The following is a 23,220-nucleotide window of genomic DNA, read 5'->3' as shown; positions in this document are numbered from 1 at the left end:
TCTCTTCACCTGAAAAGCAGATACTACCCCTAAGTGTCCCAGCACCATCAGGCGTCACTGTAATATTTTACGCTGAGTCCATCTGCAGACTCTGCAGCATTGCATACAGAGAAGACACGTCCTCCCGCCAGCAGTGGTCAGGAGGTCTGACAAGGATTGGGCTGTTTCCTCATCTTACTTAGCCCCAAGTCTTGTTTTAAAAGCCCCTTCTCAGCAATAGGACAAGAAAAAGAAATAAAAGGCATCCAGATTGGAAAGGAAGAAGTAAAACTATTTGTTTTCAGATGACATCATCCTGCATATACAACTCACAAAAGAATCAACTAAAAATGAGTTGAACTAATAAACTTATTCAACAAAGTTGCAGAATAAGAGATCAATCCATAAAAATCAATTGTATTTCTATACACTAGCAATGAGCGATCCAAAAATGAAATTAAGAAAACAATCCATTTGTAATAGCATCAAAAAGAATAAAATATCCAGGAATACACATAACCAAAGGAGGGCAACATATGTATACTGTACATTACAAAACACTGTTGAAAGACATCAAATTGTAAATAAACTGGAAGCCATCCCATGTTCATGGGTTGGAAGACTCGACACCTGATGAGGTGGCCACACTACTCAGACTGATCAGATGCGTCTCAACCCCTATTACAGTCCTTGCTGGTTCTTTTTGCAGAAGTTAATAAGTAGAACCTAAAAGTCAGATGGAAATTCAGGGGACCCAGAATAGACAAAACAATCTCAACAAAGAACAGAGCTGGAAGACTCACACTTCCTTGCTCTAAAACTTACTACAAATTATTCAGGACACTGTGGTGCTGGCGTTAGACGTACAGATCGATGAAAGAGAACTGAGAGTCCAGAAATAAACCCTCATGTTTATGGTCAACTGATTTCTGACACGAGTGCCAAGGTCTTTTCAATGGGGAAGGAACAGCACGCACTCAGTGCCAGCAACCTCACTATTGTTTTTGAACAAAGAAGGCCCTCCTCCTGGGTGTTCTCTTTACAGCTCTTCAAGGGCTGTACTGGTGGTCACCACCCAAGAGCGGCTTATAGCCCTGTCTTTCCCTCCCAGGTGAGCCACTCAGCATAGCTCTGGCAAACAAAGTACTGTTTCAGGGAGGACAGCTGGGTGGGTTCTAAGACCTCCCTGTCTGGTATCCTCCCTTCCTTCAAAAAAATGCATTAGGTGATACCTGACACATAAAAAAGGTGATTATGTGCAGGGGGCACCTGGCTGGCTCAGTCAGTAGTGCATGCGACTCTTAATCTCAGAGTTGTGAGTTCAAGCCTCAAGTTGGGGGTAGAGCCTACTTAAAAAATAAAACAAAATAAAGATTATGTACAATACACAGGAAAGGCAAGAATACAACAAAAAAAGAGCCCCAGAATCCACCACGTGCTTAACGGTCACCACCTACCCGTGTGCTTCTTCCTCAGCTGTCGTCCTGCCTCTCTCCAGAAGCAAGTATCAGCCTGAACTTTGCATCTGTAATTCTAACATATATATTTTTCTTCTTAAAAAATATACTTTCGCCTGTTTTTAATTTCACAGAATGCTGTCACACCATATGTAGCCCTCTGCCATCAGCACTGTAAGTTTTCACCCGCGTTTGCTGTGTGCAGTAGTTCTACTTCATGCATTCTCACTGCTGCGTAATATTCCACAAGTGACCTAGCCATTTTCTGATCACAGCTGCCAGTCCTTGCTATCATGAAAAGTGTGCTCTGAACATTCTGGCACATCTGTTCTGGGGCCCTTGTGTAAGTTTCTCTAGGGTCTGTACTCTAGATCAGGGGATCAGGGTTTAGCAAACTGAAGTGTGTGGGTCAAATCTAGCCAGTAGCCGATTTTTGTTAGGTTATGGTTACCTATTGCCTATTTCCTTGAGCCAAGAATGCATTTTAGATTTTTAAAGGGTTGAACAAACAAATGAAACAATGGCAACTATATGACAAGACTGTATGTGGTCCACAAAGCCTAGAATTATTTACCATCTTGCCTTTTACAGAAAACGTCTGCCAATCCCTGCCAGGGACTCTGCATCTAGAGTCCAGAGGAACTGCTGATCTGCGGGTTGTACGCACAGCCAATTTACAAGCTAGGGCCAACCTGCTCTCCAGAGCAAAGCAGCATGAATGTTTCTCTTAATCCACATCCTCACCAACACTGGGAATCGGACATCTTAGGTTCTGCCAACCTAGCAAGTACAATGGTTTCTGTTTTCTTACTCTGGTGATTAAAAAGGTTTAGCATCTTTTCATACATTCATGGGCTCATGGGCCACTTATGCTTTTCCTTCCGTGAAATGCCCGACTGTGTCTCTCTGCCATGTTTTAATTGGGCTATTATCTTTTACAATAATGATTTGTGGGGGTGACCTACATATTCTGTTAAACCTACACCTGTAATATGTCTTCCCCCAGTCTGTGGATGGCTTTAACTTTATTTATGTCTTTTAATGAAGAGAAGTTCTTAATTTTAATGTAGTCAAATTTATCCAGATCTTGGCCTTTTAAAAATATTCAGATTATCTTACAGGTGGTGCTGATGAAAAAGGGACAACAAGCAAATATGAAACTAAAATAGAAAGCAGCTCCAACTCTATTACAAAATCGTTTTCAAAAGAAGAATATTATGTTCAAATAAAACTAGCAAATAAGCCACTATGTCAAATAGACTCACACTGCTCAAGGAAAACATTCTTCCTACATAAGAGCTGTTCAAGTCAGAAATGACATGAACCCTGAACGGACCCCGGGGGTAGGCCCATGACCTTCTGCATCAGTGAGATGGCAGATGTGGGCCTTAGCTGACCCAGGGAAAAGAGGAGCTAGGCACCTCAGCAGGTGCCAGGACAGGTGCACAGATGAATACTCTCAGGTGTACTGATCATCCCAGATTCTACCAGCCATCAACTGTCACTATGAAAAGTCAGTTCTGATTTCAAGTGCGAGAATCATCTAATCACTTCCTAAAACAACTAGGATAATAGGAACGATGTCTTTAAGTCTTAAAATAAGACAAATACCCACCTATTCTGTCCCAAGGAAAAGGAAGTTTGGATTTGGAAAAACCACCACTGGAGGCAAATTTTTCATAATCAACTCAGAGGCTGACAATCATGAGCTTTCCTAAAGTTGGACAGTAATGTGGTGATCACCTTGAGACCATCTACAAAGTCATGCAGATGGAGAAACCACGGAGGTGAATCTGCTTCAGGTTCCCTTCAATCTATGTAAGAGGGAGGATAGAAACCTCAAGATCACCAAAGGAAGCAAAACTTCAATCTGCAGGACCAAGTTTTCAGTAGCAACATGGGAGGGCACAGTTTTTTGTTTTGTTTTTTTTTTTTTTAAAGATTATTTATTTATTTATTTATTTATTTATTTAAAGATTTTATTTATTTATTTGAGAGAGGAATGAGATAGAGACAGAGAGAGCATGAGAGGGGGGAGCGTCAGAGGGAGAAGCAGACTTCCTGCTGAGCAGGGAGCCCGATGTGGGACTCGATCCCGGGACTCCAGGATCATGACCTGAGCTGAAGGCAGTCGCTTAACCAACTGAGCCACCCAGGCGCCCTTTTTTATTTATTTATTTGAGAGAGAGAGAATGAGAGAGAGCAAGCACATGAGAGGGGGAGGGTCAGAGGGAGAAGCAGACTCCCTGCCGAGCAGGGAGCCCGATGCGGGACTCGATCCAGGGACTCCAGGATCATGACCTGAGCCGAAGGCAGTCGCTTAACCAACTGAGCCACCCAGGCGCCCCCGGAGGGCACAGTTTTGACCAGAATGGCCTCTAACCAACAGGCACAAAACAAATACGAAAAATAATTTATCTTTTATCTTGTTCACCTCCCTAAGCCATCTTAAATCCTTTCTGAAATCAGGTGCGGTTACTTAAATTAGGCAAACTCAAAGTTAGTCACAATTAGTCACAACAGACTAATGAGTGGTATCAGTGAAAATGGCTGAGTAAGAAACTCCAAAAGTCTATCCTTCAATAAAAGCAGGAAAAAAATCCTGGCAAAATCCATCAGATACAACTTCTTTGGGACCTTGGAAACTAACTAAAAGCTTGCAGCAATCAGAGGCACACTTAATCATGAGAAACCAGCTGAATCTTGGTAAGAACAGTGAGCTCAGTGGCATTTTACCCAATCCTGAACCCATGTGCCAGGATAGTGGCCTGGAGGATAACAGTCTGTGATCCTGGGACAGGTATTTGGCAGGAGGTGGAGGGGTAGTGGAGAAGAACAGACCTCATTTGCAAAGAATTTCGGTGGTTTGTTTTGACCAACTCAAAGCACTTAGCTTTACCTTAATAGACTCAGAATTCTCCCAATGCTGAGGTGGCTACTGGTGATGGTGGCGGGGGGGTGGTTACTGAAAACATTTAGGGGCAAATTTATTAGTCACCATTGCCTGGAGCAATCAGTACAACTGAGGGAAATAATAGATTAACCAAAATGTTGAGAAGAAAAGCTGGGGGAAAAGGGCTCTGACAAGCTCCAATGTGTTTCTGGGAATCTAGAAGGCCACACAAATGCCCAGGGCTGTGTGCATGCTCAGGAAAGACCTGAGAAGACCTTAAGCCTCTGGCTGACCTTCAGGTTCTGCACAGAGAAAGTGAATGGTAAGTAAGAGTTGTTGACTGCCCAGCTGAGTGTTGAAAGCATACTCCAACACTCATAAAGACTCTACCTGAAAAGACTGGGAGATCATTTTGGTTGTAGGCACTTAAGGAAATCTGTGTCCAATCACTAGCTTACTACTACGCTAATCGAACAGGGACTTCAGTGACCACAAGATAAAGAATATAAACTTTACAAACTTAGCTCAAGAATTCATTACACAAACAACAGTTATAACAACAAATCCTGGGGAGAAGGGAGAATCTCATTTCCAGATTTGCCACATTATAATATTAAAAATGTCCAATTAAAAAAAAAAACTACAAAGCATGCAAAGAAACATGGAAGTATGGCCCCATACACAGGGGAAAAAGCAAAAAATAGAAACTGTCCAGGAGGAAACCCAGACACTGGACTTATAAACACTTTAAATCAGCTATTTTACATGTATTCAAAAAGATAAAGGAAGCCATGTCCAAAGACTAAAAGGAACCATCAGAACAAAGGCTCACAAAACAGAGTATCAATAAAGAGAAATTTTTTAAAGGTACAAAATAGAAACTCTGGAGTTGGAAAGCACAATAACTGAAATGAAATACTCACAATAGGGGCTAAACAGCAGAACTTAGCAGGCAGAAGAAAGAATTGGAGAACCTAAAGATGAGTCAACTGAATTTATCCAGTATAAGTTACAGAAGGGAAAATACAACAAAGAAAAATGAACAGAGCCTCAAAGACCTGTGGGGCATCATCATCACACCAACATATATATTAGGGGAGTTCCAGAAAGGACAGGAGGGAGAGAAAGGGTTGGAAAGAATATCTGAAGAAATAGTGGACAAATACTTCCCATAGTTGATGAAAAATATTAATCTGCACATCCAAGAAGCTCAACACCATATAGGCTAAACTCAAAGAAATCCACACTAATATACATTATAATCAAACTGTGGAAAAACAAAGAGAAAATTCTGAAAGCAGCAAGAGAGAAGCTATTCCACACATACAAGGATTTCCTTAATAAGAGTAACAGCTGGGCACCTGGGTGGCTCAGTCGTTAAGCGTCTGCCTTCAGCTCAGGTCATGATCCCAGGGTCCTGGGATTGACGCCCACGTAAGGCTCCCTGCTCGGCGGGAAGCCTGCTTCTCCCTCTCCCACTCCCCCTGCTTGTGTTCCCTCTCTCGCTCTGTCTCTCTCTGTCAAATAAATAAAATCTTAAAAAAAAAAAGAGTAACAGCTGACATCTCCTCAGAAGTCAGGGAGGACAGAAGACAATGGACGACATGTTCAAAGGACTGAATGAAAAAAATTAACTAAGAATCCTGTATCTAGCAAAAACTATTCTTCAAAAATGAAGGAGACTCTCAACAAAAAAAATAGAAAACTGAATCCAACAGCATATTAAAGGTATTATATACCATGATCTAGTGGGATTTATCCCAGGAAGGCAAGAGTGGTTCAGTGTAAGAAAATCAATCAATGTAATGTACCACATTACTAGAACAAGGGAGAAAAAAAACCACACAATAATCTCAATTGATGTAGAAAAAAAATAGCTGACAAAATCTAACACCCTTTCATTATAAAGACCCTCAGAGAACTAGGAATAAAAGGGAACTACCTCAACAAGATAAAGGATATCTATGAAAAACTCACACTTCATGGCAAAAGACTGAGAGCTCTCACCCTAAGATCAGCTAGAAAGGGAAGGATGTATGTTTTCACCACTGCTATTCAACATTATACTGGAAGCTCTAGCCAGAGCAAGAAAAAGAAGTAAAAAGCATCCAAATAAGAAAGAAGGAAGCAAAATTATTTCTATTTACAGATGACACGGTCCTACATATAGAAAATCCCAAAGAATTCACAAGAAAAACAACTAGAGCTAATAAAGAAATTCATCAAAGTTGCAGGGTACAGGATTAAGACAGGAACATCAGTTGTGTTTCTACACAACAGTAATAAACAATCTAAAAAGTATATTAAAAAAGCAATTCCATTTACAATAGCATTCAAAAGAATAAAATACCTAGGAATAAATTTAACCAAGGAGGTAAAAGATTTGTTCACTTAAAACTACAAAACAACTGCTGAGATTAAAGAAGACACAATTAAGCAGCAAGACATGTGTTAGCTCCAAAACAAGTCTATGTACATGGATTAGCAGAGTAAATATTGTTGTAACGGCAATACTACTTGTTGGTTAATTTATGTGTTAACGTGAATGGACCATAGGGTGCCTAGATATTTGGTCAAACACTATTTCTAGGTGTTTCTGTAAGAGTGCTGGATGAGATTAACATTAAAATTGGTAAACTGAGTAAAGCACACTGTCCTCCCCAATATGGATGGGCATCATCCAATCAAAGGCCTGAATAGAACAAAAAGGCTGACTCACCTCCAAGTAAGGAGGATTCTTTCTATCTGCCTTCAAACTGAGACATCGGCTTTTTTCTTACCTTTGGATTTGAACTGAAATACCAGCTCTTCTGGATTTTGAGCCTGCTGGCCTTTAGACAGGAACTACACCATTGGCTCTTACTGCCTCAGGTGTTCAGATTCAGGCTGGAACTAGGCCATTGACTCTCCTGGTTCTCCCGCTTGCCAACTTACCCTGCAGATCTTGGGGCTTGCTTGCCTCCTTAACAGTGAGAGCCAATTCCTTATAATAAATATATCTTTCTAAACAAGCGTGTGCATGCACACGTGTGCACACACACATGGGTTCTGTTTCTCTGGAGAACCCTAATACTCTACACCCAAAGTGATCTACAGATGCAATGCAATCCCTATCAAAGCTCTAATGGCCTTTCTTCGACAGAAACGAAAAATCTGAGCCTCAAATTCATATGGAATTGCAAGGGACTGCAAAGAGCCAAGACAACATTGAAAAACAAAAATGAAGTTGGAAGACTCACACTTCTCAAACTTACTACTTCAAAACCTACTACAAAACTACAGTAATCTTAACAGTGTAATACCGGCATAAGGACAGACATACAAACCAATGAAATACAACTGAGAGTCCAGAAATAAACCCATATAGCTATGGCTAAATGATTTTTGATAAGGATACCAAGACCATTTAGTGGTGGAAAAAAAAAAAAGTCTCTGGGACAACTGGGTAACCACAGGACGAAGGATGAACCTGGACCCTTACATCACTCTATATATACAAACTAGGATCAAATGAGATTACCAACTAAAATGTAAGAGATAACACAAAAAACTCTAGAAGAAAACACTGGGGCAAATATTCATAACCTTGGATTTGGCAAAGAATTCTTAGATATGACACCAAAAGCACAAGCAACAAAACAAAAAATAGATAAACTGGACTTCACCAAATTTGAAAACCTCTGTACATAGAAGGGTGTTACCAAGAATATGAAAAGACGGGGCGCCTGGGTGGCTCAATAGGTTAAGCGGCTGCCTTTGGCTCAGGTCATGGTCTCTGGGTCCCGGGATCAAGCAGGCATCAGGCTCCCTGCTCAGCGGGGAGTCTGCTTCCCCCTCTGCCCCCCCCCCCCCCCCCCCCACCAACTACAGGTCCCCCCCCAATCAAAAAAAAAAAAAAAAAAAATTAAAAAAAAAAAAAAAAAAAAAGAATGTGAAAAGACACAAAATGGGAGAAAATACCTGCTAACCACATATCTGATAAGGGTCTACTATCCTAAATACATAAAGAGCCCTTACAACTCAACAACAAAAAGACAAACAACCCAATTTAAAAATGGGCAAAATATATGAATAAACATTTCTCCAAGGAAGATACAGAAATGCCCACAAGCACACGAAAAGATGTTCAACATCATTAGTCACTAGGGAAATATAAGTAAGAACCACGATGAGTTACCACTTCATACCAACCAGGATGGCTGTAATTCTTCTAAAAAGGTAAAATAACTAGCATTGATGAGGATGTGGAGAAATTGGAACCTTCATACACTGCTGGTGGAAACATAAGATGGTTCCGCTGCTGTGGAAAACAACCTGGTGGTTCCTCAAACAGTTAAACATAGAATTCCCATATGACCCAGTGATTCCACTCTTAGGTACATACCGAAAAGAACTGAAAACAGGTACTCAAACATATGTACACACATGCTCACAGCAGCACTATTCACAATACCCATAAGGTGGAAACAACCAAAATGTCCATCAACAGATGAATGGATGAACAAAAGGTGGGATCTCCAATAGATTATTATTCAGCCATAAAACGAAATGAAGCAATGGTACAGGCTACAACATGGATGAACCTGGAAAACGTTATGTTCAACGAAAGATATCAGAAACAAAAGATCACATACAGTGTGATCCATTTATAAGAAATATACAGAATAGGTGAATCCCTAGAGACACATAGTAGACTGGTCATTGCCAGGGGGTGAGGGGAAGAGCAATGAGGACTAACTGCTTAATGGGTATGGTGTTTCCTTTTGGGGTAATGAAAATGTTTTGGAACCACACATAGGTTGTGGTTATACAACACTGTGAATGTACTAAATGGCATGAATTGTTTACTTTAAAATGGCTAAGTTTATGTTGTGTGAATTTTATGTCAATTAAAAAAATTAATGTTTAAAAAAAGCTGACCATCATGAGATATTACTTCACAGCCACTAGGATGGCTATAATGAAAGAAAATGGAAAATTCCAAGTGTTGGTGAGGACATAAAAGAAACCGGAACCTTCATACACCGCTGGAGGGAATGCAACATGGTGTGGGCACTGTGGCAAAGTTTGTCAGTTCCTCAAAAAGTTAAACAGTTACCATTTGACCCAGAAATTCTACTCCTATGTATATACCCCAGAGAATCGAAAACACATGTTTACACAAAGACTTGTACACATATGCTCAAAGCAGCAACATTCATAATAAACAAAAAGAATTAATAGCCCAAGGGGTCCCAGAAAGAGATGACCAGATAAACAAAATGTGGTCTATCCACACAATATACTATTATTTCACCATAAAAAGGAATGAAATACTGAGACGTGCTACAACGTGAATGAACCCTAAAAACATTGTGCTAAATAAGAGAAGTCAGAAACAAAAGGCCACATACTGTATGATCTCATTTATATGAAATATTCAGAATAGGCAAATCCAGAGTCAGAAGGGAGATTAGTGGTTACCAGCCGCTGGGGCAAAGGGAAAATAATGGACAGGAACTTTTAGTGGTTACAGAGTTTCTTTTTGGGATGAATGAAAATATTCTGGAATTAGTGCTGATACTTTAAAATATTGTGAATATACTCAAAACCATTGAACTATATTTATTATTTTTGAAGATTTTATTGATTTCTTTGACAGAGAGAGACACAGCGAGAGAGGGAACATAAGCAAGGGGAGTGGGAGAGGGAGAAGCAGGCTTCCCGCTGAGCAGGGAGCCTGACGTGGGGCTCGATCCCAGGACCCCGGGATCATGACCTGAGCCAAAGGCAGATGCTTAACGACTGAGCCACCCAGGCGCCCCTGAACTATACTTTAAATGATAAATTTTTTCTTATTAAAAAATGTAACGTAAAAAAAAAAAAAGTAACGTAGTATAATATAAAAACCACTCTTCAACAACCCAAAGGAGAAAAATAATAATGGCAGTAACAACATAAAAAAATGGCTAGCACATTTGAACCTGATGTAATAAAATTCTGTCCATATTTAGATCCAAAGAATTTCATATCATTGTATTTTAATAAAAAAATTAAAAGTTGAGGAGTGCCTGGGTGGCTCAGTCAGTTAAGCATCTGACTCTTGATTTTGGCTCAGGCCATGATCTCAGGGTCCTGGGATCGAGGGCCGTGTTTGACTCTGCACTTGGCGCGGAGTCTGCTTGAGATTCTCTCTCTCCCTCTGCCCCTCCCCCTGCTTGTGTGCCCTCTCTTTCTCTCTTTAAAATAAAATAAATCTTAAAAGTTGAGAGGGGAAAAGATATTAGAAGTCACTGAAACACTCGAGGTAATAATGTTTTAAATCAAATAGAGAGGGGCGTCTGGGTGGCTCAGTCATTAAGCATCTGCCTTCGGCTCAGGTCATGATCCCGGGGTCCTGGGATTGAGTCCCACATCAGGCTCCCTGCTCCGCGGGAAGCCTGCTTCTCCCTCTCCCACTCCCCCTGCTTGTGTTCCCTCTCTCGCTGTGTCTCTCTCTGTCAAATAAATAAATAAAATCTTTTAAAAAAATAAAAATAAATCAAATAGAGAAAAATAAGTGGCCAAGGGACGAGTGCCAACATCAACACATACCTGCTGAGTGCCCATGCACATGGTAAATGGGTATCCACTGGAGCTGGCCAGATCGGAACAACACTATCTACTGTAAGTATAGTTCAAAAGCTGATAGCGTGTTCAAAGGCCCCCAAACTAAAAACCACTGTAAAAAGAAAGTTCCTGCAAACATATTTACTGAAAATGCTAAACTTTTCCATCTGTGATGGCAATTTCTAACCTGCAACTGCATCTGGACATCCACACCAAGCTACAGACAGGCCAAGAATCCCATCGTGTGCTCCACATGTAGGCTAAGCACCAGAAGTAGCAACATTAGAAAAGTCACATCTTTGGAACTTTCCAAAATATGTGATCGTGAAAACCTCTGACTAGGTTTCTTGATTTAAATATACATATTTTATTTCACTTGCTTATACATGGGTATAAAAATAGTTAAATTCTGCCTTAATTTCTAAAGTTTAAATGTGACAATTATAGGTTAATTAAATCCTATAATATTTACAATAACTGTGTTGAAGAAAACTAATGCACACTCAATCCGATATATTAAAGAGGCGGTAGAGGAAGGGCGACTCTTGGGCACGAGTGGATTAATATCTGACAGGCCAGTCTGGGGAAGCAGCCTGGGGGTTACCACACCCGGAGTGGACACACGTGCCTCCGGCCAGAGCGCCGGGCCGCGCAAGTGATGAGAACCTGAAGCTACCGCCAACACCTCACCTTTTCAGCATCAAGTGTGGGAAGAAGATGTTTGCTTCCACACATCAAGAAAAATGTTCTCCTGGGGCGCCTGGGTGGCTCAGTCATTAAGCATCTGCCTTCGGCTCAGGTCATGATCCCGGGGCCCTGGGATCGAGCCCCACGTCAGGCTCCTGTTTCAGTGGGGAGCCTGCTTCTCCCTCTCCCTCTGCCTCTCCCCCTGCTCATGCTCTCTCCCTCTCTCTCTCTGTGTCTCAAATGAATAAATAAAATCTTAAAAAAAAAAGAGAGAGAAAGAGAAATGTTCTGCTGGACCGAAACAATAGATACACGAAGCAAAGAGAGCACATTGGAAACTATAAGGTAGGGAAGGGATGGGACTGAGAAATGACTCCGGGGGTCTGTGCACTCTGGGGAAAAGAGAAGCCAAGAGCAGAAACCACCGGGAAGCAGCAGCCTTGGAGGTGGTGGCCGGGGCTGCCCCAAGGACCAGGGCCTGCCCAGGGCCTGACCTTCGTAGTTCTAGAACTCCCACTCTGCCATGTCCTCTGAGTAGAATTACTACTCTATTATTACATTATTTACTTTTGCTACATGTTTAGGCATGAATTTATTACATTCTGAGGCCATATTTTTATCCAAATGCAAAAACTTCTATTTGAGAAAATTCACAAAATTTTGGTTTCTAGTCAGCTCCGCAGGAAGCCCCCCTCTCTCAGCTGAGGCATATCCGTACTTAGGGATACAGCAAAGAGCTGGACTGGATTCCTCTGTGCCTTCATTACTCTAACGATTTATCTTCCCTACTTGTGATTTAAGTTGAGCTACATCTTACTTGGAGATTGGAAATTGGAAACCAAAGCACATCTGCTGACAAAAGGGTGTTCCAAGAACTGGAAAGCCCGGGGAAAACCAAAAAAGGGAAGCATCAGATAAACAAAGAAAATGGCTCCTGCCAGCAAGAAAGTACTAAACATAACATGGATGTAGGAAAATGAGCTCGACATCAAGCCCAGCAGGGGAATTAAAAATATCATTTAAGTAATGCCAATAAAAGATGAGAGAAAACCATAAACAGACAGGTGTGCTCTGTTGATAAAAAAAAAAGTTTTCTGGCAATACGTGTTTATGCAAACATTTCAGCACAGGCTCTTTTCACGATACCTGATGCCAAATGCTCGGCTAGGAGAGAGGGCCTGTGGATGACGCACTGACAAAGTAAAGAAGAGAGGAGACCCGATTCTTCTCCAAACAAACAGGCAGATCATAATCATGTATGAAAAGCCCCACTTGAGAGAGAGAAAGAGACTGGGGAGGAGGGGCGGTGAGGCAGGACAGACGGCGACAGGACAGACGGCTGGCCACAGGCTCCCAGCTGGAGAAGAACCAGATTAAACCCCAGTATAAAACTTGGTCCTAAATCCTTTAGAAAAACAACAGCTATGTGAGGCCCAGCACTGCCAATATTCCTTGATTTAGGGATTTTTTGTAAAGCACTCCTTCAACCCTGACTGTGCAAAGAAGCTGCGCCTCTCCTGGCCCAGGGCCTGAGTCCTACCGTCTGGGAGGGAGACAGGCTGAGGCCCAGGGCATTCGGCAAGCCACAAAGAGTCACATCCAGGTGGACGCGGCCCTGAGGCTGAGCCTGGACAGGAGGCAGAAGCAGCTGCACACGTGTGATAAGGTTCATTTCCCTGGAGCATCAACTTTACTTGAAAATATGAGTCAAAAACATACAGCGTGGTCACATGAAGGACTGGATTACAGTATTTAAATCGACTTTTAGAATAAAGCATGAGATTTCACAAAGCACTGGCTCTTATATCAATGTCTCCCTCCCCAAATCTCTCCAGCAGACTCCCCCCTTTCTGACTGTGGTCTAAAGGCAGGGGCTGTCCGGGTGCTGATGCGGACACTCTTCTCTCCTCCGCACACTCATGCTGGCCCATCGCACCCCCTCCCAAGACCTCATCCGGCAGACCTGTACCCATGAGCCTCTCCTCTGAGCACCGCAGTACCACCCTTCCTGAGCTCCCAGACCACCTCGCTCAGTCTGTCCTGCTACACAGGTCCCTCGTATTTAATGCAGCCAACGTGCAATTTGCCGTTCTCGGTGCTTCCCATCCCTAGCTGACACATCTCTGCCCCCGCCACAACAACCTGCTCCCACCTCAGGAAGCACCACCAGCACTGAGCCAGCCTCCCCAGCAGAACCGTCCTAGCCTCCCTGGTTCTGACAACCATTTACTGACCAAGACCTGTGGGTTTCAGCACGCCTGATCTAACTCCCTGTCACCACCACCTCTGTGGATATAGGGTGTACATTTTTTTTGAAGATTTTATTTTTTTAAGTAATCTCCACACGCACTATGGGGCTCGAGATCAAGTGTCGCATGCTCCACCAACTGAGCCAGCCAGGCGCCCCATGGTGTACATTCTGTTGCTAGGGAGATGCTCTCAGATCCAGTTTACTTATCTGCAGTCTTTCAGCTAAAATAACCCATCTTGAGCTTCTAGTCCAAACCTTACATTTTATACATAAGGAAAACCAGGCACAGACAAGCAATGTGCTTATAAGGTCCCCCAAATTACTAAGAAATCAGCAACTGATTAAAGAGCAAAACTGATGACATTCACATACAGGAGAAACACATACGGACTAAAGCCAACATATTTTGAAAAATAAGCTTTTTTCTGTAATACATCCAGCATGATGGGAATACTACACAGCTACACAAAAAAGAATGAGGAGGATCCGTGTATACTACGGTGTGGGCCTCACAACATGCTGTTTAAGTTTAAAAAACAAAAACAAGATGGAGAAAAGCTGTATTGTATGCTACCAATTTCTAAAAAAGAGGGCTGTGTGCACATATATACATTAAAAATAGATCTGTTACCTATGGAGGAAGGAAGAAACAGGGTATAAAGATTAGGAACAAAAGCCTGATTTCTGAAAATATTTTATTTTGATTTGGAAAAATGAAAATGTTTTATAAACTTACAACAAAATTTTAAAAGAAGCTATTCCTTCAAATTCAAATAAAAAATGGATATGACTGTGTAAACAAGTTGCTGGCACACTAAGGGGCTGGCTCAGTGACTTTAAAGCTTAATTTGGCAAAATATCCCTAGGGATGTATACTCTAAAGACAAAAAAACCTGCAGGAAACCCTAAACTGTTCTCAGGAATCATACTGTTGGTAATATATTGGTATTGTTATTCTAAAGTATCACATAGATTTTATAGGATAAAACAAGTAATGATGCTAATGTTGTTAGAAACCAAGGTTTTCAGCATTAGAGAAAACACATATCAATATAAACACAAAGAAGTAAAAACCAAATAATACTAAATTTGAAACAAACAACAGTATGAACTCATGATATTTTCACTTAAAAAGCACATTTGCTAGGCTGTCTGTCCAAAAGGCCTGGAAACAATAACAGCCCGGTAGCAGTGAGTCTCCCCAGTGCCCAGAGTGTGGTCTCAAGATTTTCTACAAAAGGGAACCAGAGCTGCTCAAAGAAAGAGGCAATGCCAGGCCTGAGGCAAAGAAGTTTAGAAGGAATTGGAAACATGTTACCAGCACAGAAAGCAAGGGAAGGAAGAGTGTGGGGCCCATCAAAGGACAAAGGAGCCCACTCAACGAGGCTCCGCTGGCCATAGTGGCTCAATGTTAGCATCTGTAAGAATCCTAATTGCGAGGGATTTAAACATACCACAGAGGACTAATTTCATGAGTTTGTCACACTACTTAAAACAGTCATTGGTCACTTTGGGAGTGGCCGGAGAACCATCTCACTGTTTTGAGATCTGATAAAGAGAAAGAACCAGCATTGATCCTCCCTTTTCTATTTGAACTGCCCTTTAGGGTAACCAAATACTTAAGGAGGGGAAGTTTCTATCTGTCGAAGTATTTCAGTTACTCAAGGCAAAGTAAATGACGAAGCGTGTAACACCATCATTTCATGACTTCCAGCGACTGAGGCCAGGCTGGCCCCGAGCCCGGAACACCTGCTGAGGGCACACAGCGCCGCTCTGCAGGGCCTGCGCTCCAAGGCCGCGTGGGCCGCGGGCAAGCCGCTGGTCTACCCACCACGTCACAGCAGATGCAGCGGGCAGAACGCGCTCAGTGGAAAGGGCAGAAGTCAACACAGGGAAACCTCGGACTACAAACAAGCAACCAAGAAAATGCACAGAGGAAAAGGGACAGGGAGGGGTTGTCGAGTGATGGAACAGACTGAAGGGCCGCATCCGCTAGCTGCCACTGTTTGAACCCCGCTCCACACAAACTAAAAAACTCAAGACAGCTGAGAAAAACTGAGTAGTCCTGTGATTATGAATGATTTTTAAATAGCAGTTTTCTTGATACTTACCAATTTATCAAAAATAGCTATATATTAGATCTCACTTTGGATGCAAATATTTCAAACCCGTTTTATATTTATTTTACTGTTCTAACATATTAAAGAGTTCTTAATTTCAAGTATAAAGTGCCACTCAAGTCACAAATTAGAGACTAAAACACAGGGTATTTTGTTTCCTTTCAAACCCCTAGAGAACGATGGTTACAGAGCAAACAGTCCAAGTATCAGAAGATGCAATCCTGAGCTGAGCAGGCCTCCAGCCTGGGCCACTGGCAACTTCATGGCAGTGGGTGTCCTGCTGGGAAGGGCGGGCCTTGGGCTTTTGGAGGGCAGGCCTAGGAGGCAGAAACCCCTACCCCTGCCCTGGGTTTCAAACACATTCATCATTACTGGGCCATCAGGTGTAATGTCACCTATTCTCCAAGTGTAATGCTGGTTTAAAAAAATGAGAAATACAAGTAAGTTAGACACACCCCAAAGCACGGTGCCATGCGTGTGGAAGATACTCAGATACATCTGTCACAGAGTGACACTGCTAACGCCAAAAACGAGTAAGTTCAAGATGTGTTTTAATTACTTTATTTTTATGAAAAGCAAACTAGTTCCAGCTGCAAAAAGAAATCTATACAAATCAAAATTTTCCAGTGACGTACCCGTGTGTCATATGCTGTAAGGAAGATACAGCAAAGCTCAGTCCGGGAGGAAGAGACTTCGGTAAAGAAAGAAGCGAAGCAGTGCCAATCTTATCCTTCTTCAAAGAATGTAGTGGAGTCTCTTACCTGGGGAGTAAGAATAATACTTGGTCAACTCCACCGGGAATATTTTTCCAGATTTTAAAAACAGAAATCCAAAAATGTAAATTAAAAAAAAATGATCAAGAAAGAAGTTTAAAGAAAACATTTTAACCACTCTACAGAAACATGTGCTTTGGATTTTCCACATTTTTTTAGTTGGACACAAATTACAAAGTCTGAATATGTTCAGACTATTTTAATTTTAAAATAACTTTTATCACGGGGCGCCTGGGTGGCTCAGTCGGTTAAGCGTCTGCCTTCGGCTCAGGTCATGATCCCAGGGTCCTGGGATCGAGCCCCGCCTCGGGCTCCCTGCTCGGCGGGGAGCCTGCTTCTCCTTCTCTCTCTGCCTGCCACTCTGCCTACTTGTGTTCTCTCTCTCTGTCAAATAAATAAATAAAATCTTTAAAAAAAATTAAAAAATAAAAAATAACTTTTATCATGAAGTATTGCACACATAAAAAGCACAGGCAACACGTATGTTCGGTACACAAACACTAGTCCAACTACCATCCAGGCCAAGGAAGGAAGATAACACTGCTGAAACCCCAAAAACTCTGGGTGCCTCTCTCCGACCCCAAACCCCTTCCTCCCCCTGTGAGCAGCAACTACCCTAGCCTTTACAGTTATCACTTTACTTTTTAGATGTACCATCTAGGCATGCAGCACTGATATAGCTTCCTTTTGCCAAAATTTGAATTTTATATACACAGAATTATATTGTATGTATTCTTTCATCTTGCTTTTTTTTTTTTTTACTCCACCTCTGCTGCTGTACCTGCCATTTATTTTCATTGCTGTGTAGTATTTCACTGTGTAAATATACCATAATTTATTTATCCATTCCCCTGTCCCCTGGGTAGTTCCTGCTTTGGAGCAAACACACACTACTGATAGTAGATCTTCCTGGTGCAGCTCCCTCAAGCACATGAGCACGTATTTCTCCCATGCAGACCCAGAAATGGGACTGCTGGTTACTGGGTATCAATTCACCCTTGCTACATAAAAGCAAGACTATTTCCCAGATCAGTTGTTACAATTATACTCCCACCAGAAGCGTGTAAGAGAGTTCCTGGTGCTCAACTTCTTCAACAAGATTTGTCAGGCTTTTTAATTCTTGCTAACTGAATGGCTGTGTAGTGGTATCCTAAGAATTCTTTGTTACATAGACTTTTACAATTATTTTGAATAGGGGTGCCTGGGTGGCTCAGTCCATTAAGCATCTGAGGCTTGATTTTGGTTCAGGTTATGACCTTGAGATGGAGCTCTGCTTTGAGCTCTGTGCTGGGCATGGAGCCTGCTCAAGATTCTCGCTCTCCCTCTCCCTCTGTGCCCCACTCTCTCTTGGTCTCTATCTTTAAAAAAAAAAAAAAAGATTTTTTTACATTTCTTACATCTGTAAGAATTTTACATCTGACAATCGCTGCAATGCAATTTTTTAAAAAGTAGGCTCCAAACCCGTGTGGAGCCCAAAACAGGGCCTGAACTCAGGGCCCTGAATCAACACCCGAGCTGAGGTCAAGAGTCAGACGCGTGGGGCGCCTGGGTGGCTCAGTCGTTAAGCGTCTGCCTTTGGCTCAGGTCATGATCCCAGGGTCCTGGGATCGAGCCCATCGGGCTCCCTGCTCGGCAGGAAGCCTGCTTCTCCCTCTCCCACTCCCCCTGCTTGTGTTCCTGCTCTCGCTATCTCTCTCTCTGTCAAATAAATAAATAAAATCTTAAAAAAAAAAAAAGAGTCCGACGCTTAACCAACTCAGCCACCCAGGCGCCCCTGCTACAATTGTGCAGCAAGCACCTGTTCATTTTTCTAATGGTTACTGTGCTACGATTTCCCACCAGATTTAATGAACTCCCCAGTCTCAGTCCACCAGCTTCCAGAGACACTGACTCCAACCCCCAGGCACAGGCGGCCGTGTGTCAGTCAGGCCTGGCCAGTGAGAGCATCCTATTCCCTGGTCAGAGCTCGTTTTCCCGTGAACATACAAGTCAACATTAATGAAGTCTTTTCTTCCTCCTCAGGGACTACAAAAGATTCTCTTTCCCAAAGAACTCGAACATGTGGAAAGCAGCCTGCCAACTAGGACTACCTATCCTGAACTTTGTGTGAACAAGAAATGAACTTGTTTATAATCTATTTATTTTGTTATGGGGCCTAGAGTTGCCCACCATGTTATGTGAAATGGCACTCTAGTCCTGCTTTTTGCCTTAAAATATATTTTGTCTAACACTACACAATCTTGCTCTTGGTGTTTGCATAGTTTATTTTTGCCATCATTTTACTTTCAACACTTCTGAATCCTTTGAGATGAATCTCTTGTAAACAGTATACACTTGGAATTTTTTTTTTAAATCTTATTTTAAAAAAACCTTGGTATCTTTGCCTTTTAAATGGAAAATTTACTCTATTTACATTGGAAGCCATTCCGAATATGTAGATTTATTTCTACTATTTTACCAGGGGCTATCTGCCTCCTTCAGGATTGTTATCATTCTAATCCCCGCTTCCCAGTAATCTAGAAGCTACAGGTTCTGTTTTTATTCTTTTAATGGTAACTTTAGAAATTACAATGTGCAGGTTCTTCTCAAAGGCCACTGTATCTTTACCCTTCTCCCAGATAGCAAGGACTTTAAAATATTATCTCCATTCATATTTCCAGTTTATGTCCTACCGTTGTGTATTTACACATGTGCACGAATTTTTGTCGCCATTAACGTTTTATGTAACATTTAATCATTTTGGTTAGAGAGAGAATCCTTTCCTTTCTCGTACTGAAGGTATCACTCCCAGTGCTGTGTGGCTCTCATTGCTGGTGTTGAGAAGCTGCCCGCTGTCCCTTTGTAGATAATCATGTGCTTCACTGCCCTGTGTTTGGGTGTGGATTTTTTACTTAGGATATCTTGTCAATCCATTTGTTGAACATCTTAACACTGCAGTTTGGCTTAACTTTCCAGAAAAATTACAGCCATTATCTTTTCAAACACTGCTTCTGCACTGCCCCTCTCCTCTCAGAACCCAATCACTACTTCCTGTGTCTCCTGCCTTCCCTTTGTGCTTCCTGCATTTCCATCTCTTTGCTTCTCATTTTTCTGTTTGATCTATTAAGACGGTGGATTACATGGATTGATTTTCCAGTGTTAAACCAATTTTTCATTCCTGAGATAAACCTCACTTGATCATTACGTAATATCCTTTTTATATGTTTCTTTTCTTTTTTTTTAGATTTATTTGACAGAGACACAGCGAGAGAGGGAACACAAGCAGGGGGAGTGGGAGAGGGAGGAGCAGGCTTCCCGCCGAGCAGGGAGCCCAGTGTGGGGCTCGATCCCAGGACCCTGGGACCATGACCTGAGCCGAAGGCAGACGCTTAACGACTGAGCCACCCAGGCGCCCCTCTATGTTTCTATATGGATTCTATTTGCTACAATGCATGGAAGACCTGTGTGTAAGACAAATGCACTTGGTGGTTTTCCTTTATTGTAATGTCTTTGTCTAGTCTTGCTTTCAAGGCAGTGCTGGTTCACAGAATGAGATAGGAAATATTCCCTCCTCTTCTATTTTCTAGAAAAGTTTTTGTCAGATTAGTATTCCTTCTTCTTTAAGTGTTTAATACAATTTACCAGTGAAGTCATTTGGGTCTGGAGTTTTCTTTGAGGCAAGGATTTTTTTTTTTTAAGATTTTATTTATTTATTTGAGAGAGCACGAGAGAGAGCATGAGCAGGGGGGAGGGGTGGACAGAGAGAGAGAGGGAGAAGCAGACGCCCAGCTGAGCCGGGAACCCAATGCAGGGCTCGATCCCAGGACACTGAGATCATGACCCAAGCCGAAGGCAGAAGCTTAACTGACTGAGCCACCCAGGCGCCCCAAGGATTTTCATTACCAATTCAATTTCTTTTATAAACATAGAGTAATGAAAGTTATATATTTCTTTGAGTGAGCTTTGATAGTTTGTGTTTGTCGAGGAATGTTTTCATTTTAAGTTATCAAATCTATTGGCATAAAATTATTCGCAATTTTACTCTTACTACCCTTTCAATGTCTGTAGGGTCCGTAGTGGTACCCTATTTTACATCCTGTTATTGGGTGTAGGTCTGCTGGCAATAAATTCTGTCAGCTTTTCTTGGCCTAGAAATTGTGATTTCACTTTTATTTCTGAAAGATATTTTCTCTGGGTACAGAATTCTAAACTAACAGGTTTTTCTTTCGGTGCTTTAAACATGTCACTGTGTTGTCTTCTGGCTAGCACAAGCTCGGACCAGATGTCAGCTGTCATTTCTGTCTTGTTCCTCTGTAATGTCTTTTCTTCTTGCCTTTTTTTTTTCCTCTTTAGCACTGGTTTTTCAGCAATATCATTATGCAGTACATTGGTATGGTTTTCTTTGTTTATTCTATTTGGGGTTTTTGAGCTCTGTGGTTTGTAGTTTTCATCAAATTTGGATTTTGTTTTTCAGCCATTATTTCTTCAAATGCTGTTTGCATTCCCTCCTCTTTTGGAAGTCTAGTTACACGTATCTGAGAACAGCTAATTTTGTCTCACAGGTTCCTAAATATTGTTATTCTCTCTTCAGTCTTCTCTTTTTGTTTGTTTTTTAAAGATTATTTATTTATTTATCTGACAGAGAGATAGAGAGCACAAGTAGGCAGAGTAGCAGGCAGAGGAAGAGGGAGAAGCAGGCTCCCCGCTGAGCAGGGAGCCTGACGCGAAGCCCGATCCCAGGACCCTGGGATCATGACCTGAGCTGAAGGCAGACGGTTAACCAACTGAGCCACCCAGGCGCCCCAGTCTTCTCTTTTTGCTGTATTTTGGATCGTCTTGAAGTTCACTGAGCCATTCTTCTGTAATACCAAACTGATGTTCATCTCTCTATTGCATTTTTCATTTCAGATACTTTATTTTTCATCTCGAACTTTTATTTCAGCCTTTTTTTTTGTATTTTTCATTTTGCTAATTATGTTCATTTTTCTCTACATTTTTGATATGTGCAACTTATTTCTAACAGTTATTTTAAGGTCCTTATCTGTTATTTTGGGTCTGTTTCTATTGGTTGACTTTTCTCCTGGTTAGTATCATATTTTCTTGCTTCTTTGTATGCCTGGTAATTTTTATAAGATGTTGGACACTAAAATTTTTTTATGCTGCTGGCAACTGGATTTTATCATATCCTTTTAAATATAATTGGGACTTGGGGCACCTGGGTGGCTCAGTCACTTAAGTGGCTGACTCTTGATTTTGGTTCAGGTGATGATCTCAGGGTCTTGGGATCAAGCCTGGCATCGGGTTCCGCACTCAGTGGGGAGTCTGCTTCTCTCTCCTTCTTCCTCTGTCCTCCCACCCCCATGCACACACACACACACTCTTTTACTCTGTCAAATAAATAAATAAATAAATCTTTAAAAATAAATAAATACAGGTGGGACTTTGTTCTGGGAACTTACTTGGAACCAGTTCGGCAGGTCCGCAGCAGCCCTTCTAGAGCTAACCCAGCCCCACTACTGAGGTGAGGGGAGTCTACCTGATGCCCTAATTGAAAAAGCTGCTCTGAAACCACCCTAACAAAGATTTAAAAACAAGCCTTAAAAGGACCTAACTGCTATTACCCTAGGTGGTGGGAACACAAACTATCTCAACCCTGTGTGATATCCACAAATTGTCCAGTCTACTCCTTTCTGGTGGTTCTTTTCCTGGCTTTGAGGTTTTCTCCTCCTGTATTTGCTGGTCAGTATTCAGTCAAAATCTCAAGGGGGTCCTTTTGCAGATCTCTGGAGTTCTCTAAGTAGCCCCCTTCCTCTCCTATGCTTTACCCCCCGACCCAAATTCTAGCTGCTTTGTCCTCCCAAACACTGAATGTTTGTCACTTCAGTAAGCCTGTGGGCTCTGGATTCTCTCTCCCTGCCCTGCAGTGTGGAAACTGTCTCTAGGCCAAGATTGGCAAACTATGGCCTGGGGCCAAATCTAACCTACCACCAGTTTTTTTAAACAAATAAAGTTTTATTGGAATACATCTACACCCATTCGTTCACATACTTGGTATGAAAGCAGACACAGAGTTGAGTTCGTAGTTGTGACAGAGATCATATGGTCTGAAAAGCCTGAGATATTTACTGTCTGGCCCTTTACATAAAAATTTCATGGACCCTGATCTAGAGAATAAGCTGGAATAACCGTAGGGCTCATTTATTTCAGGGAACACAGTCCTAACCTGTCTGCTGAGCAATGTCTAGAACTGTGGTTTCATATATTTTGTCTGGTTTTCAAGTTGTTTAAGATGGCAGTCAGGTTTGGAACTAGGGTAAGGTGAGTGAGATACTTGCCTCAGATACAAATTTTAGGGAGGAACAAAAAACAGTAACAGAGATAAAAATCAAAATTAATGAAAAAAATCCACGAGAAACAAAAATATTAAAATTTTAAATAAAGATAGTACCAGTAACAGTGCTGAACTGAGCCATATTGGAACTGAGGCAAAAGG

At 41.8% G+C, this 23,220-nt stretch overlaps 1 protein-coding gene across 5 annotated transcripts in view; it reads right to left on the bottom strand.

Annotated features, from left to right (window-relative positions):
• The window catches only part of TRAF3 (TNF receptor associated factor 3), a 112,130-nt gene that overhangs the window by 35,375 nt on the left and 53,535 nt on the right, over nucleotides 1–23,220 (bottom strand). For 3 of the 5 annotated variants that reach the window (XM_032405970.1, XM_032405971.1, XM_032405969.1), the window contains exon 2: nucleotides 16,611–16,736. The gene's annotated coding sequence lies outside the window, so the exon portion shown is untranslated. Of the gene's footprint in view, nucleotides 1–16,610; nucleotides 16,820–23,220 lie in introns of those variants that run through there. The other 2 variants (XM_032405973.1, XM_032405974.1) reach the window with 1 other exon arrangement.

Source organism: Phoca vitulina, unplaced genomic scaffold, assembly GCF_004348235.1.
Source record: "Phoca vitulina isolate PV1807 unplaced genomic scaffold, GSC_HSeal_1.0 scaffold7, whole genome shotgun sequence".
NCBI lineage: Eukaryota > Metazoa > Chordata > Mammalia > Carnivora > Phocidae > Phoca > Phoca vitulina.
The sequence above is the reverse complement of the archived record's forward strand: the minus strand, read 5'-3'. Positions and strand labels throughout refer to the sequence as shown.